The 20,750-nt window shown below is 39.9% G+C and overlaps 1 long non-coding RNA gene across 1 annotated transcript; it reads right to left on the bottom strand.

Annotated features, from left to right (window-relative positions):
• Positions 1-5,921: 5,921 nt before the first annotated feature.
• Positions 5,922-10,078, bottom strand: LOC125692437 (uncharacterized). The gene is made up of 2 exons (XR_007376660.1): positions 10,009-10,078; positions 5,922-6,049 (listed from the first exon to the last, which is right to left on the bottom strand). It is a non-coding gene; the product is annotated as an uncharacterized LOC125692437 (long non-coding RNA).
• Positions 10,079-20,750: the final 10,672 nt, after the last annotated feature.

The raw sequence follows: 20,750 nt of genomic DNA, 5'->3' as shown, positions 1-20,750 counted from the left end.
GTCTTTTCCCATTCTTGCTTTATCTTTAATGACTAAAGAAATATGCAGGCTTTTCAAACAACGCAGTTTTCTACATGAGCCACAACATGGTGTTCTTCTTTACAGCGGTCTGCTTCCATCGTGAGGGAAGATACTCTATGCATCTTGGGAAAAAAGAAAGAAAGGGTGCATCTGAAATAGCTTTTGTGGAGACAAGACAGGAAATAAATAGCTCTGTTATGAAAACCCTTTAGTAAAGCCAGCTGTGATTGCCGAGCTTGTTCAGGAGTGAACACAGCAGTATGAAATATACAAGTTGCATATGAATATATTTATGAAATGCTTGTTTCTTTTTTGTTTGTTTGTTTCTTTTTGTTTGTTTCTTTTGCCAGTTCTTTTTGCTTCTAGGTTGAAGGTAAAAAGTAAAATGTGAAAAGCTGGTGGTGTGGTTTAACCTGGCAGGTGGTTGAGCACTGTAGTCATTTGCTCACTCCCAACCTTTCCAGTGCAATGGGGGAAAGAATAAAAGAAAAAAACGAAGTAGAACTCATGGGTTGAGATAAAAGTATTTACTAAGATAGAGAAAAGAAGAAGGATAGTAATTATGATAAATAAATATACATATATGTATTTAACAAGTGATGCACAAGCAATTTCTCATCACCCCCTGTCCTATGCCCAGCTAGCTCCTTGAACAGCAGAAGAGAGCCGAGTGAATCCCACCTGATTCCAAACTTCTGCATGACATCATAAGGTATGGAATATCCCTTTGGGCAGTTTAGGTCAACTCTCCTAATTCTGTTCCCTCCAGGCTCCTTGGGCACCTTGCTGAGAATGGCCTTGACTCTGTATAACACTGCTTCACAGCAAACATAAACATTTGTGTGTTATCAATACCATTTTTCTCCTACAACCAAAACTTAGCATTATACCAGACAGTCAGAAGAAAACAATTCCCTCCCAGTGAAACTAAGGCAGCTAGAAATTTCCTAGCTTCAGGTAGAGCCAGCTTTGCAGATTACTGTAATACTAGCCCAAGTCTCACAACTGGCAATGCTTTCTCTTCCAGCCCCACCTGCTAACACCAGGAAATTACAGAGTTCATTTCTGAATACATTTTGATCTCCTCACAAACTGTGAAGCTGCCTCAGAAATGTCACCTGAGGAAAAAAATAAACAAAAGAAAACAAAAAAGCAAGGTTTAAGATCCTATGACTTTTAGACAAGTCTGATGGTCCTTCGACTGCGTGAATTCTGAATAGAGGGTCAGCAGCACTGTGCACCACAGCTCTACACCAGCTGAAGATAATAGCCTTGTAAGGTATGCTACTAAAACTGCAGCACAGTCCTGCCCCTGAATAAGATTCACCTTATTCTTTTGTGTTCAGATACTGTTCTGATTCAAGTCCTTTCCAGCTTTATAATTTAAGCAAGTCCCAGAAAGAAATATACTTTGAAAGAATATACTGTTACACAGAATTTACACCAGTGCTGGCATTTTATCTACTAATTTGGAACCTAAAACAATTTTTTTTACTCCCAAATTATAAATTTTTGCATATTCATCTAATTGTGATAAAGTTGAAGCAAAGTCCCTTAACAATCTCTCCTTGCTTTCTAACGACTTTACTGTGATACCTTTGACCTTTGAAGCAAATAACTTATTATCAGTAATTTATGAGTGATGGCATGTTTTTTACAGCACAGTAGGCAGGCCTGAAAGATGCCTGTGAGCGTATTTTGCAAGTCATCTGTAAATATTTCACAGGCAGAAAATGGTACAATTTAAAACCTTCTTCCCCAAAGAGTGTAAAACACAGCTTTCATGTTGAAATAATGAGCATATTCTTCAATTCTGTAGGCCAGAAAAACAGAAAGAACAATTCGATATATGTTGTCAGAGGAGTTTGCTGATTCTGTGCAGGTTGAGGTCTGTCGAGGACTTCCATAGAGCACACAACCTCTGCATGCAGAATGGCCACTGTTCAATGCTCCAGGAAACGAAAGCTGCCACCCAACTGTGCTGCTGGGCACAGCATCCTATGCACGGGGCTCCTCCCTCCACAATTCGGGAGGCATTATGTATTCAGATGGGCCATTTCACAGGTTCTTCTTTCAGGGTGCTTTCAGCAGTATGTATGAAGAAATGCTGTGCAAACTGCCCTGCAGTGCACTGGTTCTCCTCCAGGCAAGGACTGCAGGCAGATCCTTGAGCTCCCAATGGAAGCAGTGTCTATTTTATTCTCAGAACCCGAGCATTTGCAAGCCATTCATTAGGGGTAACACATTATCTCCTTTTCAGATGACCTTCTCTTCCCTTACACAGGCCATCTTCCAGACTCCCCTTGAACTCCTGTTCTCCCTTGTAGAAAGCAGCATTTGTCATCTGTTTCAGCAATTGCAGTGGAAACTACAAGAGATTTATAGTGAGATAAAATCCTTAGTAGGTGTTCTCTACATTTACAAGAACAGACCTGTCCCAGACTTGCACCTGATCCCCATGGATATTTGGGATGGGCTCAAACTGACACTTGCATCTACCAGTGGCAGGATATGTGAATGCATATTTCTTTTATATTTGCGCTTGTCCGTTCTGTCTTTGGGAGATGTAATGTCTGTTGGAACATAGGATTGCCCTTCTGAGCTCAACAAGGCCATTTTTGTCCCTTTCAAAATCAGGGATGTTTGGCTGTATCTCTTCGCTATATGGAGGTGATCAAAATCTATAAAAATGGAGACAAAGTCAATTCCTCCAGTCCGGGCAACATATCAGAACTGTTTATTGCACTTTATTGTGTCTGGGAAGAGCTTCAAATCATGATCAAAATCACTCTCACAGGAATGAAAATCACCTGGTTCATCTTTGCAGAGGAAAAAGTGAAACAAATAAATAGTATTTGTGAAGCATAACGTTGTAATTGCCTGTCTAGTAGCCTGCATTCAGCTTGAAATCCCACTGCCTTGGCTTTATTTGTCATGTGATTCATTGAACAGGTCAGTGTTCAGATACAAAGAAAGACAAGGTAGTGGTGGCCTTTTTAAAAAAAATGACTGTAGAAAAACATGGTAAAACCCAAAAGAAATGAGTGATTTCTGACACCAGAATTAATTATAAGTGAAAGGGAATGCAAACAACATAAATGAACCTGAAGTTCCTAAGCACAGAACTCAAGAGTTCATTAAATACAGAACAATATTGTATCTTTAAGCTGTGTGTACTTGGGTACATAAGTATTAAAAGTACACTGCAGCTGAAAATTAATAGAACAGCTGCTTGAATAGCAATACCTTTATTATTCTTTTTAGAACGGGTATGTTTTTCCAAGTTACCCTTCAAATCCACACTGTCTTAACACTTCACAACCATACAGCAAGATTTGAAACATTGATATTGCTGATTTCTTGGACTGGTCCTAGATTAGACCTCTGATATTGTGTTAGATGGCATGGAACACTTTAAAAAACAGCCTTTTAAGGAAACTGAGGTTCTTGGAGATCTTTACATTGATTTACAGGGAGAACAATTCATGATATTGGTATTAGTACCACTGGTATTGAGAATAGAAAGAAATAAGCAGTAATACTTCTACAAGATTACTTAGTATAATTTAGTAACTCAGCTGTTACAGTATACATGTATTTCTCAAATGCACTACTTACTCTATGTTCAGCCTGTTACTGTAGGGTTGAACAGTAGGAACAACAGTTTAATAAATCATTGCAATCTGCTTTTGAGGGCCACTGAATCCTGGTAAGAGAAGCTAAACTTCTTTAAGGAGCATCATTGCAGAGCACCACAATGCATTTTCCCTCATGTAAGTACACATATCTGTACTTGCACTACATACAGAGAACAAAATGATTCAAATGTTGTGAGGCCAAAATGTTGCTGGATAACTCCATCTCTCAGCTAATGCATGCTGGTCCAGAAATGTTTGCTGAGCAGAATTCTTCACCCATACGGGAATCAGACTCTACTTGATATGGCCAGAACAACATAAAACCATTCCCTGGACTATGGAGGAGATTTCAGTAGTTTCACTGCAACATAGAGAATATGAGAAAAGGCAGAACTACAGGTCAGTTGTCTTGCAAAAAATACATGCCCAGCTCATGACACGTGACACTAAAAGTCTGCTTGTGGAGAACGTTATGACCTATAAATTGTCATTTAATTCAGTCGCCCTAATGATGACCATGATCAGTTTCTTTTTAGGTGCACTTCATTGAGTCTGGAATCTAAAGGTTTGACTGCCCTCTGCAAACAGCAAGCAATACACCTGCCTTTAGCAGTCTGCAATGCAGGAAAAACTCCATTATGCACTTGCAGTTCCTCTTTATGGCAGAGAATCTGCATTTAGGGATTCAGATTTATAGTCCTTCCAAATGCAGGCTAAAGTAATTTGAGAGGCTATCATCTCCAGCTGCCTGTCCTTTTGCTTTGCCAAAGGTTATTGCTCTTCCAGCACAGACAATTGAAAGGGTACCACATTATGTGTGCTGCTCATGGCCTGGCACATCGATTTCAGCTTTCTTTATTAACAGGCTGAGCTACCAGAGCAGGTGGCAGTGCACTCTGGCTTACCATCCCTAGTGGGCCTAGCATTGATAGCTAACTTGCTTGTCAGCTCCCATGGGTGACAGCCAAATGCCACAGCTATTGAGGGCAAAGCCCTAAAGCCCTGTGCAGGGTACTGAGATGAGGGATGTGTTCTAAGCAATGAACCTCCCAGGACAGCCACTTTCCCAGCCTCACTGATGGCATCCCTGTCTGGCACACAGCATTTGTTGATTCACTTGAGCGGTGAGCAGTGCGACTCCAAAGCCCTGCTCCAGTTCCACAGGGGAAGGCACTGAACTGTTATCTCCTAAAGGGACTCATTTTCATCAGTTGTGTGATAATTACTACTGTGATAATTACACTTTCACTTTTGTCTGAATGATGCGTGGTCTGAGAATGACTAACCCAAGTGACTTTTGGGGGATCTAGCGCATGAATGCACCTGGAGCTGCTCAGCACATACAAGGTCTGCTAAATGCCAAACAGCACGAGGTAGTGAGGGACAACTTATGGATGCAAATCAGCAGAATTTCAGCAGCTCGGAGGTGAGGAAACAGTCAGAATGTCTGAAGTATCTAATAGCTATTTAATTCTGAAGGTAGACAACTCACAAGTACGATTTGGGTTCCTTAGTGGATATGACCTTCTTGATCTATAGGTATTCCAGAATGCATCTGTGAATCAGTGGGAGTTAAGGAATTAAGTGTCTTTTGTGACAATTTCCATCTGCAAGCATCTAAATACCTTTCAGTCTCTGGATCATGAGGAATTATCTGCAGCACGCTGAAATGTCAGACTTCTGCTCATGCAGAAGTGACCTCGCTTGAGTAGAGGGCTTTCAGCATGGATCAAAATGAAATTCATGCAGTGATTAGTAACATCAGAAAGACCCTCTGATACAGGCATTCCTGCATAGAAAATAAAAATATTGTAGAAGATATGCAGGCATTGTTAATCATATTCAACCCATTAAGCACAAGCGTCATACAGAGAAAAATCATTTGGGACTGACAGGTTTTCGTATTGCCACCCTGAGGCTTACCCCACGTTTAGAGTAATTCCCATTGATTTCTGCTGACATTAATGACCCATTAACAGCTAAGAACAGCCTTCCATAGCTTCTACCCTTCCCCACCTCCTGCTCACTAAGCTCTCTGGGTGCTGCTGCTAAAAACCTCACACAGGCAGTATTTCTTCTGACAGTCTTCTATCTGATACCAGGCTTCAAAGTTGAAAAGAAATGTTTTACTCAATGACCAGCAAGAATGGGCAGGGTTGACCATATCCTTGTAATACATGGAATTTCATTGAAATAAACCATTCCCATTAACAAAAACCCTGATTAACAAAGGACCCATGTATATTTTAGGCAGGGATACACTCAATTTTTAGATATGTATTTATTTAATCCAAGTCAGCTTTGCTTCAAACACTTTGGCTGTGTAGATGTAGATGATTCTTCCCTTTCTTTCCATTCTTCCTCCTCTCTTAAGTCTGATCATTTTGAGGCTATGGAATGATTAGAATGATGAGCTGATTAGAAGGATAGCTTGCCATGGGATCAGAGACAGTATGATACTCAAGAAACAATAAATACACAGAGCAGAATGTAAGTGACATAGAATAAATAGCAAGAGAATAAGTTAGCGAAAGCTGAAATTAATAGAGAAAAGCAGAGAAAATATAGAAAAAGGAGTAGAAAACAATGCTGTTGTTGCTTTCTGTTGTAATCACATCACTAGAGATACATAAATGGATCCAATTCATAAACTTTAAATCCCCTGCTGGAGGTGAGAAATAGTACAACAGTAAAATATATAATATTTGGGACTGGTCTTTATTGACAGAGTAAACACCCATGACTTTTAGTAGAGCTTCAGCTGCAAATAAAGAGCATTTCCGCTAGAGAATAATGCTAGAGCTTCAGATTCCACTGAAAACATGTCACAGAAGTTTAAACATCTCTTGACGTAAAGTGATCAGTGTAGACCCTAGCACTGTCAGTCTCTCAGCTATTCATATGCAGGCTTTCAAGTGTCTGTTTTACTCCAGCCTTTTTGCTCTTCTGAAGTTGCACAGAAGCTGTTCTAGAAATCAGTGCTAGAAATTCGTGACTATACGTAAATTGAACAAATAGGAAAAATGTTATAAGCCTCCAAGGAAATTGCGGGGCTCTTTATAGCATTTGCTTGATGCTCCAGCTACTCCAAGAGGAGCTATTTCTAAGGCTATTGATTAAGTGGTGATGAGTAACTGAGGTAACATCAGAGCTATTCACTTCAGAACAGCTATTCCAGCCCTCATTGAGGCAGGTAGATCCTGAAGTCTGTTAGCCTCACAGCAAAGCTCTCCTGGTCTCAGCTCTGTTTCTGTATCAAATTAGGGCTCTCAGGAGCTGCCATTCTTGTCAAAGTGACTTCTTGTGAGGATGCAAGACCTTGATATCTCTAGATGCCACTGAAAGCTCCAAAAGGTATCCCAGGCATCACAAGCTCTGTTTTTAAGTGAACATTACCAAGAACTCTGAACTGAGGAGGTTCTTCTTTAAACTACAGATTTCCTAGATGCTGAGATTAATTTGCACTGTTTTGCTAAGAAGGTAACTGTGGCTTAATTTTTGGGGGGAAATAATGAAGTGAAAAATAAAAATCAACAACAATTACACTAATGAACAGTTACATAAAATCCATTCATTAAGAGGCAGGAAATGAAAGGGATTATAAACTTGCAAGAATTCTAAATGTGGGAAAGTCAACACAGCGGATCACTAAATCCATCATTAGCTCGCGAAAAATGCCCTATATGAAACTCAGAACAACACATTTTTCTTCCTAAATCACAGCTACAGATTGACTTGGGGCTGCATAAAATCAGTTTTACTAATATCTTTAATATTCATTTTCTAAGGAATTACAAAAAAAAAAAAAAAAAAGGAGTGAACAAGTTTCCCATCCAGCCACTAATTCCAAGAACCTGCTACCTGCTCTGCATGCATTGACAGAGGTAAAGAGTAGGACCATTCAAAGAAATCAAGTTTTGTCATTACAGCCACAGACCAATGTACAGTTACATAATATCAGAAAAAATAGCTTATTAAAAGCACAAGAAACATGGAGGTGAGGCGAAAATCGAAAGTATCTTGGTTTGCAGTTGTCTGCTTTATTTTTTTATCCTACATCTCTTTTTCATCTTCAGTAGAAAAAGAAGAAAAATCTCGAAAGTAAACTAGATCCAGAACTGGAAGCAAAACAAAGTTATTTGAATTGACGTGAGTTAAAGGCCTGATTCAATTTTGGAAGAACGAAATTAAAAACCTGAATCTATTAAGATGCATTATTTGACTGACAGTCTCTGTCAGGTACTAATTAACCTCAGCAGCATCCAAGCACAATGCAGATAAAGTACTAGCTTACTGCAGCCACAGAAACAAAAATATGAAAGTAGGGAACAGCATCAAATTAAAACCAAGTATATTTAGGTTTTATATATATATAGTTTATATATAGTTTATATATTAGTTTGCCCACATATTTCTGGTTTTGCAACACAGTCATCAATTAGTGATGGTCAACCTGACTTTCCTGTGATTGCAGATTTACTATTATTTCCTTGGGTTTAAAATCAGTAATTATATTTAAAAAAAAGAAATCCCCATATGCCTTCCAGTCATGATTACTACATTCCTGAAAAGTATCTGAAAGTAGTTAATACGACAGCAGGGTCTTTGTATTCAGATTACATTTCTTACCAGCTTTGAAGCTGGTTCCCACCTGAAGCCCCATGTCCACTCTTGTTAAATCACTAAAAAGCAAATTATCTTGACATTTTATTTAATAGCCTGGCTTTGCTTTGGCTAAACATGAAACGGTGAACTTCCAGGGTATGAACTTTCCCCAGCAGTGTATGTTTTGGGAACACTGGGCTGCAGAGTGAAAGAGGAGGAGAAAACAACTGAATCAATACCAGACTAATAGTTTCTTAGCAAAGGAATCACTTTCCAAGATTGGGGGGGAGGAGGGGGAAAGAAAGAAAAGTCTTGCCTCAATCTATATTCTGATATTTTTAAACATATAAATTATTCACAGCGTAACATAAGCCTTTTCCACTGAGGCAATAAACTTAAAGATTCCCATCTGCAGGACAATCACCCTATATTAACCCAGCAATTTGCTACCCTGAGAAATGTAAGTGTAGAAAACTCATTTATCTTAATAGAACAACACACTGCACATGTGATTTTAGTGGAGTCCTGAATGTATTTGCATACCAATTCCCTATAGCTCAGAAAGCATATTAGTGTGTCTCCTCCTATGGACCAAGTGGAAATGAAGCAGAGAAGGCAGAGATAGTGACCTACTCACTGAGTAAGAAATTGTGCTTCAAAGACATATTGCTGAGACCAGCATCTTGTCTGGGTGAAAAAAAGAAAAGGAACATGGGCAATTGTCCAGGTAAAATCTCTACCACATGAGTATATTGTATCATGAGTTGCTCGAGACTGGGATGTGTTATGTGCCACAAGAGAGGGCTGCATGTTACTGTTCTTCCTATTCATCCAGCGCTGGCCACCAAAGACAAGTCATTGGACTCAATAGAAACAACCAAAGAAAAGAGGCTCCTGCCTTCTTATGAGATACAGAAGAATTTACCCTTGCACACTGTACTTGTATACTTATGTTCCTTCCAACCTATATCTTAGGAAGGAATTATTTCCTAAATAATTGGCTACTGAAAGAAGGAATGATGTAGCAGGAAAGCTGAGAGAACTGAGAGGAAATTCTCACCAGCACTGGCACCAGTAGAAGGAAAACAAGATTACAGACCAAAAGCTGAGATTTGGAGTCAGAGTACAGGATAAAACTATGGGCAATAAGGCCTCTATTGCTTGAGTGCTACATGATTCATTTATCTGTTGGAATATTTGAGATAGCCTTTAGAAAACTCTTTTTGTGTGTGTGTGTGTGTGTGTGTGTGAGAGAGAGTCATAACAAAGAATCATGTTTGATAAGACCTATACTCATTTTAGTAATAACCAAGTCTTCAGAATGCACTTCAGTTAACAAAATTGAGAATATTTTCATCTTCTGACTTTTTAAAATTTTTTTTACTTTTGCCAACAGCACATGCAAGGATGGGTTTTGAATTTGCAAAACCTATAGAACTCCCCCTGAAAGCGTAGGCTTCCATGAAAGCAATCTAAAAGCTGAAAGCAGTTTGCTCCATGCTTTTAGAAGAGATTTTTCAACTGAAAATGCCCTAGGAAATAACTGAAAAAGAACATTTACTTGTGTGCAACAGGAAACCTTCCCAGACAGTCTATTAAAATCAAGATTTTTTGAAAGGAAAACCTGGAGAAGGAGAGTATAGCAATCGTACAGGTCAATATGATGGGAAAGGCATTACAACAAAGATCTGATGACAGAAGGTCTGGCACAATAGGTGCTATAAAGGAAGGGCAAATTGCTCACCTGCCTCAGAAGCATCTAGGATCACAGGGGAAAACTTCACCAGGGAGGAATCTCCAGAAACAGACTCTTCCCCAGTGGCAGCCAGCCCTTAAACAAGGTCTAAGAGATGCAGAGCCAGGCTCCACCCCATTCACCCTTCACACAGCTGAATTGCCTTCACCTGAGCTCCCAGGGCTGACCCAGTCCTTTCCCAGGTGATCAATCAGTGCTTCAGGCTGTGCCTCAACAGTTCCCATACACTGCACCCTTCACAGCATGGACCAATGATTGAGCTGCCTGGGGAGTAAGCGTACTCTAATACAGGGATCCAACACACCCTAACACTTATACAATTGCCCATCATGATGCAGGTTGACACAGTGTAAGACAATTGATGACTGGTTTGTGGTTCAGGTTCATGTTCTCTCATGGGCCAGTGCTTGATGGTGCTGCTGGAGGCACGCAGTTTGTTGCAGGTCCATCCTATGTTCCATCAGTCTCAAGAGCATAAAGTAATTCATACTGTGTTAATGCCCGTACTAAGAGCTTTCCATTAGTAAATATATGAGAGAATAATATCTATCATCTGCTTACAGATACATTTTCTTCTCAGTAATATATTCACTTTTCATACAGCTCTACTATCAACCACGTTGCTTTTCTTCCATTGTAGAATGACCAGGTTACATGCACCAGATCTTTTTCAGCTTATTCAAGTTCTTTAGAGACCGAGCTTAACACCTTTGCTGCAATGATGTTTGTTCTACTAGCAGTCATTCAGATGTTTCAGTGGCTATGCTGCTGCTATTTTTCTTGATCAGATAGAAGTCCTTCCAACTTCAGGCATAACAGGAATGCAAGAAAAATATTTGTAAGAATCAGAAGTGTCTTAATTTGATATAACAAGATAACATCAACCATGGCTTCTAGTACTGCCCCTTAAATCTAATCAAGCAACTATTGTGTAGCAATGAGAGAAATAAACTTCAGTGAAGGAGATTTACTGGCAGCTGCAAGCCATATTGGGAAATCATTGATATCAGCTGGGATCAAGAAAAGTTGCTTAGCTTTTTGTTGTTGCATGCTGCTGCTTTTTAGTTGGTTTCTGCTGTGACATTCTGCATTGCTAATATTCCTGTAATAAAGTATGTAGCATCAAAGCTAATCTTTGCTGTAAGCACAGGTACTATTTCAACTTCTCAGAACTGTCATGGAGTAAAAGCTAATTTAATTGTGCTAGTCACTGAAAGTGACTCACCACAAGCAACTAACTTGCAAATCAATGAATAAACAGGCAGAAGCCAAGCTTTGTGCGTTACAGTTAGAAAACCATTTGCTTAAGTTATTTTAGGAGCATAAGGAAAATATTAAGATAACAAATTTCAAATTTACTTTAGCTATCAAGCCTTTTGGAAAGGGTAGATAAATAGTACTGAGTATGTAGCTTGTCCAAAAGGTTTGCCTACACAATCTATCAGTGTTTCACTTTGCTTATTACGTTAACTGCTAGCATTATTATCTGCTAATACCCAGAAAGCCAAGAGAATTATAGTCCTTCTGTGCTGGGCAATGTCAAGCAAATGTATACTGTAGGAGACAGTCTATGTTTTGGAGACACTGTGCTCTGCATGGGCACCGTGCTGGAGGAACAAAACAAAGCCCTTCAGTGCTGCTCACAGTCCAAGTGATACAGCTGGGGGCCAGGAAGTGCCCATAGTTGTACAGCTGTGTTCCTGCCACGTCCCTTTGGCTCCAGGTAGAGGCTCACCTCAAGTGCTCTAGGTGGTATAAACACAGTTCCTGGCCCTGCCTTGTGGCAGGAGGGGTTGGAACTTGATGGTCCTTGGGGTCCCTTCCAACCCAAGTCATTCTACGTACAGAAAACCATCCAGCACTGTTTTCCTAATTTAGGGCAATCAGCATGCTTTATTTAAATAGATAGAATATATATTTTATGTACGTATTTCTGTCAGCAGTATGGGACATTTTTAATGCTGTTAACTAGTGTTCTTTTCTCCTTTTTTAGGGGAAAAATGTCAGATGCAAGATTTCTGCTGAAAACTACACATACAGCTTTACTCATTACAAAATATTATTGTTCCAAAAATGTTTTCTTTTTAATAAATACCTTATTTTAAGGAAACTGTTTTTTTACAGTGCCAGAAAATTCTCACAGATATGTTGTGTTACATATTACGATGTATCCTATTTTGTTTCCAATGGGATAAAAGCCAGGCTTTTTCACACAAAAGCTTATGCAACCACAGCTTAGCACTCCCAAACCCACAGACTCCATGAATAATATTCAAGCAAAATATACTAGATTTCACCTGCTTCCACGTCAAAAGCAAAGAAATAAAATGCAGAGGTACGGCACTTTCAACGCACAGTCACAGATCAATCCTGCTGATCGGTTTCGGCTACAAAATTGGCCAAGATTTGAGAATCTTTTCAGTTATGATCTGCGTGTCAAATCTGAAATGAATGCTAAAACCTGACAGGTTTTTTCCAGGCTTTGGACTGATACTATTTACATTGCTGTGGTGGATGTACAGCTTGGATCTTAAAGCTGCTGAAGTTTAAGGAAACAGTGCCTTCTTGCCCTACTCCTGCATTCTCTCTGCATGGAGGCAAAGTATTTTGTTTTCTTCCTCTGCATTTATATGGGCACCAGCTGTAAAGTGGGAATCCAAATCCTGATTCAGGCTTCTCCCAAATTTAGAAATTTGGGATCTACAGCCTTATTTTGGGCATATTTGTCCTTCCAAATGCTGTGACACATCAGCTAAGCATTTTCTCAAGCATTTTCTCAATGCCCAGGAGCACACCGCATACTGACAGCTCATCCTGAGAGCAGCTCTCTCTATTTCTTAGCACACAGCTTCTCAGCCCCTCTGTTCTGATGAGGAAAAAAAAAGCCATAATAATGATACCTGCATTCACATACCATTATATTTATTATACAGGATGTGTTTATTAAAATGTAATTTTAGTACACAGTACACACCTGATGCAATTTGTTACTTGTCACTTCACAGTTAGATTGCAGTTCTTGATTTGAAGGATTTACCAAGTGGAAATAACAGGGTAAGTCTTGTGCTGAATGGAGTGATGTAGTTTATGTGTCTGAAAAATTTAATATTTGTATTTTTTTCACACTGGAAAGCTTTCTTAAGTCTTTATTATTTTGAAGGGACTGTCCTGTCCACTTAATAGAGAACTGTAGAAAGATGCCTTAATGAAACAATATTTTAGACAGAAGTAACTTGACCTTCTGCATCTCTTGTGCTGTTTCTATCTGGCAGTTGTTCAAAGATGTATTTGATAGGGTCCTCTAGATGCTGTGTGCCTCACCACATCCATGACCTCAGTATGTTTCAGTTCCATTTCTATAAATTAAATAAGCACAATTCTTTCCTATCCTGTTAGGACTGGGCCATTTATTTGCCATTCCTCAGTCATCATGGCAATTCTGCAGAAACGGAGTAAGAATAACAAGAATTTGTGAAATCTGGGCATTGCATAACACACACTGTATCCAGATGGTGGAACTAAGTTATCTGTAAACACTTTCCAGTATTGCTGGAGGAAGAGACATGGTGAAAAAAAGTCAGGGCTGTGCATTGGAATTTAAACCCTTTCTTACCATTAATTTAGCAAGGGAAATCTCCTTGCTTTTCTTTCCTCCTCGTTCCCAGGTCCATCATTTATGATGTATTATAGAAGGCAGGTTATAAAATTGCAAGCATTAAGCTCTAGACAGAATTAGCTTTTTCACATGCTATCTCTTGTGACTGTGGCATTTGCGGGATCATATCTTGTGCTGCAGAATAGATCAAAGTATTTCAGCATGCAGCAAGATAAAGCAGGTCAAGAACTGTCTCCAGAGGAACTGACAGATCCACATTTCTGCATCTAAAAAGTTAAGGTGTATGGTAAAAAGTCACCAGTCAGAGAGGGTTGTTTGTTTGTTTATTACTTGATTTTGTGGCTTTTTAACATTTATGGAATAAACTTTGAATTCTTATTTTGACCCCAGAAAGGCTGCAAATACACTCCACAATTCTGAACAGCATATGCATTAAAATAAAAGATTTTGTTTTCAGTGTGAGTTAACATCACTCTAGACTATGGCATCATTTTTTTTCCTCCACTGCTTCCCAGCGTTGATGGCTTTAGACCAGCAGCTCAGCCTATCGGTAGGCGTCCACTAATGACAGCAGGGTAATCAATATCATTTTTCTTCTGTTATCGGCCTTAGACCCCTCTCCTCAATGCTCCTGAGCTTCTGAGTGAGATACCCCAACAAATCATTTCAGTTAGTCATTTCTCCAAAGTGATCATCATGTTGTAAAGAGCTGAATCAGCCTGATTATAATCTGTGGTAGATTAGCCTTGCTGTATGGTAGGAGAAAGTTAGCACAGTACTACCCCTTGGTCTTGGTAGAAGTGAGGTTTCCACTTCTGCATTCTCCCATTGGAAAAGTGAGCAGAAAGCTCAGAGCAGGAATAACCCAAAATTTTTCCTGCCCCTTAGTATAGTCACAGAATTGTTTGAGCTGGGAGGGACTCTTAAAGGCCATTTAGTCCAACTCCCCTGCAGTGAACAGGGACACCTCACAGGAATATCAGGCACTCACGGTTCTATCCAGCCTGACCTTGGTGGTGTCCAAGACTGGGACACCCACCACATCCCTGGGCAGCTTGTTCCAGTGCCTCACAAACCCTATTGTAAAAAAAAAAAAGAAAGTTTCTTGTGTCCAATCTAAATCTTCTCTCTTTTAGTTTGAGACCATTTCCTCTTGTTCTATCTCAACAGACTCTGCTAAAGAGTCTGTCGCCTTCCTTCTTATAGATCCCCTTTTGATATTTAAAGTTCTCCCTGGAGCCTCCTCCAAGCTGAACAGCCCCAGCTCTCTCACGCATGGAAGATGTTCCATCTCTGAGATAATTTTTCTGGCCCTCCTTTGGATGCATTTCTACACGTCCACATCTCTCCTGTACTGAGGACACCACATCTGGTCACAGTGCAGATGTGAGTACAGGAGAGGTCTCCCCAGCACAGAGCAGAAGGGCAGGATCACTTCCCTTGCCCTAGTGGCCATACTTCTTTTCATGCAGCCCACGGTATGGTTGGTTTTGTCGGCTGCAAAGGCACAATGCTGGATCATATCCAGCTTGCCATCCTTTTCAGGAGGGCTTACATAGAATTGCTCAGGTTGGGAAAGACCTCAAAGAGTCCAACTGACGGTGGGGGTTGACACGACCCAGGTGCAAGACCTTGCACTTGGATTTGTTGAACCTCCTGAGGTTCACCTGGGCCCATGGCTGGAGTCTGTCTAAGTCCCTCCAGATGGCATTCTGTCCCTCTGGGATATTGACCGCACCCTGTAGCTTGGTGTCATCCACAAACTTGCTCAATCCCACTGCTGGTCTAGTTGATGAAGATACTAAAGAGCTCTGGTCCCAGTACTAACCTATGAGGATTACTACTCATCACTGATCTCCATCTGGACATTGAGCCATTGACCACTACTCTCTGGGTACAATCTCACAACCCATTCCTCACCGGTTGGAGAATCCACTCATCAAATCCATATCTTTCCAATTTGGAGAGAAGGATGTTGTGGGGAACCACGCCAAAGGCCTTTACTGAAGTCCAGACTGATGAAATCAGTGGCTCCTCTAGTCCACTGAGGCAGGACCTGCTCTTGGTGAAGCTGTGCTGGTTATCCCATGCCACCCCCCTCTGTTCCATTTGCTTTAGCACAGCTTCCAGGAGGATCTGCTCTGTAATCTTTCTTGGTACAGAGGTGAGACTGACAGGTCAGTAGTTCCCTGGGTCACCCTTTCTGCCCTCCTTAAAAATGGATGTGACACTGACTTTTTTCCAGTCACCAGGGGCTGCGACTGACCACCATGACTCTTCAAATATCATTGAGAACGGCTTGGTGACTTCATCAGCAAATTCCTTCAGGATTCTGAGATGCATTTCATCAGGACCCATAGACTTATGGATGTTCAGGTTCCTTAGGCAGCAGCAAATCTGATCTCCTTACAGCAGGAAGAGCGTTGTTCCCCCAGTTCTCTCCTTCTAAACCATCCACTAGAGGGCAGTTCGTAGAGCAGCTGGCAGTGAAGACTGAGGCAAAAAAGTTGTTCAGAGCTTCAATCTTTTCCTTGTTTGTTGTTACCAGCCTACCAGTGTTGCTCACAAGGGAGGTACGCCCTCCTGGACTTTCCTTTTCCAACTGATGTACCTATAGAAGCCTTTCTTGTCCTTTATACCCCTAGCCAAGCCCAGTTCCAGCTTGGCCTTGGCCTTCCTGACCCCATCCCTACACAACCTACCAGCATCCTTGTATTCCTCCCATCTATTATAAATATTGATTTATCATTTCACATTTTCTGTTAAGTAGATATCCTTCCCCAGGAAAACTAATGATGCAAGGAGAAGGGAGAAATACACATTCCCTTTCCAATTAGTAGAAAGTATAAAGCCAGACCCATGCTTTTTCTTATGATATGGGTTGCATTTCAATCACCCTTGTCATGAGTGGCAGCTCCTCAGCTCTGTCTCTGCTGCTGTGACTGCACTTTATTTTAGCTGTGGAAAACAGGCATTACCTGACTTGACTTTCAATGCCCTGCAACTGGCTGCTGTGCATTAAATCCGTCAGAATTCTTACACCAAATAAGCTTTGACATTATCTCACTTCACTGTTGTTGTATGGCAATGTAATCTAAATGTAGGTAATGAAAAACAAACTCTAATTTAAGAGGAACGGTACTGGGAACCTCGTTTAGCTGTCGCTTATATTTCTGATGCTTACATCTGCATAAGGCAGTGAGAAGAATAAAAGATCAGGGACTGAGTCAACTCAGGTTTGCTAGGCTTGCCAAAAGCTCCTTGTCCAAATGTCTTCCTTCTAAAAGCAACTCTTAGGCTGCCAGGCTTCTTCCATCCGCTGCAGCTGCCATCAGTGTGATGTGCTCAGTGACACTGCAGCTTTCCCTACCAACACCTCTTCAAGGAGGGTCGTGGCCCCGAGGGTTTGATGTAAATGGTGAGTTATGTTCTTACAGTAACTGTATGAGGGCTGCTCCGAAAGTAATGCTTTTTTTTTTTTTTTTTTTTTTTAAATCTTGGCTCACAATGAGAAGCAGGAGTTGGTGGCATGGCAGTAGAGGCTGAACCTTCCCATCGATACTCTGTTGTGTTTTGTTGCTGTCTGACCAAATGGCATTTGATGTGGAAGTGCGTAGGAAGCGAAGCGGCGTCACTGAAGAGCCACGTGGGCAGGTCCATTGCAAAAATGGCACTGAATTTCCTCCAAGGGTAGAATTCATGCAGTGTTTGCAGTTAGCTCCCAGTGAATTCCAATTTGTCCCTGCCTTGAAAAGTTTGAGTTGCTCTGGGATAGTCTCACACACCCTGCTGCTCCTCCCCTTTCTCTGCCACCCTTTTTTAGTGCCAAAGCACTAAGTCTGCCATGCAACCCAGAGAAAGAGAAGAATACAGCCTTATTGTATAGAACAACTCCAGGAAAATTCAGGGAAGTGGAACTGTTAGTATACCTCTGATTCAGAAGGAAGCCAATTAGAAGTTAGGGAAAGTTAGGAACGGGAAATGTTACTTACGTACAATTAAACAGCAACATAAATTGAGATAGAATATCCTATTTAGATGTCTAGATGATGGAAAAATGTTAAAGATGCTAGCAATAAAAATAAATACCACAATGACTATAGTGAGAGGTGTATTCGCTTGAAATAAAAGGAAAAAATACCAAGATAAGGAAGATCAGCATGGCTCTGATGTCTTTTAAAATGTGATGCTAGTAACAAGATAGAGACTTAACAAGGCTTTTTACAGACCAATGCACTGAACTGCAGAAACTAATATATCTGTGGAGAGTCTCAAGTATTGTTTCATATTTACTGGTGCTTACTCTGGGATTTTCTTCTAACAGCCCAATTTCTTTATTGGCTGCAGCTCACTTTGGGTACTGTTTTACTATGCTATGCCCACCTGAATTAATTCTGCTCTTTTGCCTCTCTTTGGGTGTTTTCTGCCGCATGAAAACCACCCTGAAGCTTGGTCTATGCAAGAGTGGAAATCAAGAAGCAAGGATCTTTTCTCTCTTCATCTGCTCACTTTCTTGGATTCACTGGGCATTTCTGTAGAATCAGGCATGGCCTGCATTGACATTTAGCCTATCAATAGCTGGCTAATATACACCCATTTTAGTCATATTTTCTCAGTAATGATACATTGCCTAAGGGCTGGTCTTTCTTAGAAAAACAACAATTCTATGATTCTTATAATCACTACCAAGGAGCAGTCTCTTTCCAATAGAATATGCTGTGGGAAAACACCGAGAAGGGACTTTGGTCTTCATTATATGTGATATTTGGGTACATCTAGAATATTATAATATGAAAATAATGCCATGGATGCTGATGATGAGGTTTTTTTTTTCTGACAAGTTTAAGAATTTGTGGGGGAAGTGACATGGCTGTATGTAATACTGCCAATGGTCTACAAAATATCACTGACCCTTCTAAAACCAAAGGCTCTTTCAAATGTGCATGAAAATGTGAGTAATCTGATGACATATTTAATCTTGGATTCACTGTATTCCTTTTGGGGAAACTAATAGGACTTTTCTGTCCAGTTCTATTGTTTCAGCTTAGACTGGAGATAAGAAATGCAGCAATGAGTCACATGTTCATGTTCACTGTACACAAGGTTGAAATATTTAGCTTTTAGATTGACCTTGTGGCTTGCCATATCAAATATTCCTTTCCAAGAACTACTTGTTACATTTACTCCAAATTCCCAGAGGTCTGTTTCCTTGAAACACCTTTTTTCCTCTAAATATCCTAACCACTGAAATGTCTGCTCCAGATTTTCCACACTTTCCATGTTTGTGGATTTACTTTTTCATTAAAATGTACACTGTAACAAGTAAAACAATTTGGTACATATCTTTGTAATGCATGAGATACCATAGAATATATATATATTTTGCTGTCATACAATTACCACGTTTCAACTACCTATGATTCTACAGCACTTTATCATGTGAGAAACCAGGAATATGCTTGTAGCAGCATGCTCAAAGTAGGCAGAGTACAGTTCAAAGGGATTCAGAAGTGATATTGAAACGCATGTGAAGAAGGAACAAGTATTTAAGTTCAGCTCAGCTCATAACAACCCTCAGTGCAGCTGTTCTGACAGCAGTTGCTGAAGTCATTTGCTGTTTGAATCTCTCTGAAAACAACCAGTATTTCTCCCTTGACTTTATTAAACTCATGTTTTTCCCTCTTATATGGAGAAATCACAGAACTCTGTAGCACACCAGAGATTTCACTTGCTATGCTTTCACCTAAAATGCCAGAGGTTTCACCTACAATGGAAAAATTGGGTCATGTAATAGCAAATGTTGATGTCACACAAGGAACGGTGACATTCCTGTCAGCAAATGCAAGTGGAAAGAATATTAATGGCTTGGAAGCATGAAAGGTGAAAAATATTTATTCAAATATTCCAACAGATACTCTTTATTTATTTATTTATATTTGCTTGGTATGCCTTCCTCTTGGATTTAGTAAACATAATGCTGTATTAGTATTCCTGCAATGACTTATGCATGTGCATATAGTTGAAATAATTCACCAAATAAATGCTCAAAATAGCTTTGCAATACCTCATGACTTATTCATGAGGCATGCTGTTTGCAAATGAGATGACAAATAACACACACCAAAGGAACTTTCTTCTGAATCACTTCTAGTGGTGCCTGATAACTTATATACAAAGCTGCATATGTTTTGTATTATAATTGGTTTGCACCAAACTATTTCTAGGTGAGTCAGATAACAAGAAGTGGCAGAAAACTTATGCTGAGCTTCATATTTTGCTGCTGTGTGCTCCTCAAGATATAATGACTATGCATTTATTCCAGTGATCTGTTCCTTTCTCCAGAATGTCACTATGATATTTCTACACTATTCGACAGGTTTCCAGCCTTCTTCCAAGTTTCCATCCAAACTGTTCACAGAATAGAGTTACAGAGAACTTGTGCTGGCTTTATATATAAACATATATATGTTCAACACATAACTGCGAAATATAGGGTTATAAATTCAGTGCCATTAGAAAGATTTGCTGCCTACTGCTTCTCTGTAAATAAAGGCATTTTTATTATCGTAGCAACTGGGGATTTCTTGTGACAGAAACCTTTCAGAAAGGCATCTTTCTTTAGGCATAGGATCATAATTACTGAATTTCAAAGGCAGGAAGCATTAGAGTTCTCATCTGTACAAAAGGTGAGCCTGATAAGGAAAAAGCATATTTGCTAAAGCTTGCTTAAGAGCCATTAATTTCCTATGCGTGTATCTTTTAAATCTTTCTTACTTTACTTCTTAAGGTTGCGAAAAACAGTGAATGTTAATAACCTGAATTCTTTGAAAAAACAATGTTAAATGTAAATAATTCAAAAGCTTTGTTTTGTGCAATTTATTTTTTTCTGTGTCATATGTAGAAAAATAGAAATGTTTGTTTCACTCACAAAAGGATTCAGATACTTCCCTATGTCAATTCACAAGTATATAAGATAATACTGAAGGGAGTGTATGAACAGGAGTTGGAATGGCTGTTTACGAGGGTGGATGGTGATAAGACAAGGGGGAATGGTCTTAAACTGAGACAGAGGAGGTTTAGGTTGGATATGAGGAGGCAGTTTTTCAGCTAGAGG

Source organism: Lagopus muta, chromosome 4, assembly GCF_023343835.1.
Source record: "Lagopus muta isolate bLagMut1 chromosome 4, bLagMut1 primary, whole genome shotgun sequence".
Lineage (NCBI taxonomy): Eukaryota > Metazoa > Chordata > Aves > Galliformes > Phasianidae > Lagopus > Lagopus muta.
This window is presented reverse-complemented; position numbering and strand designations above follow the sequence as displayed.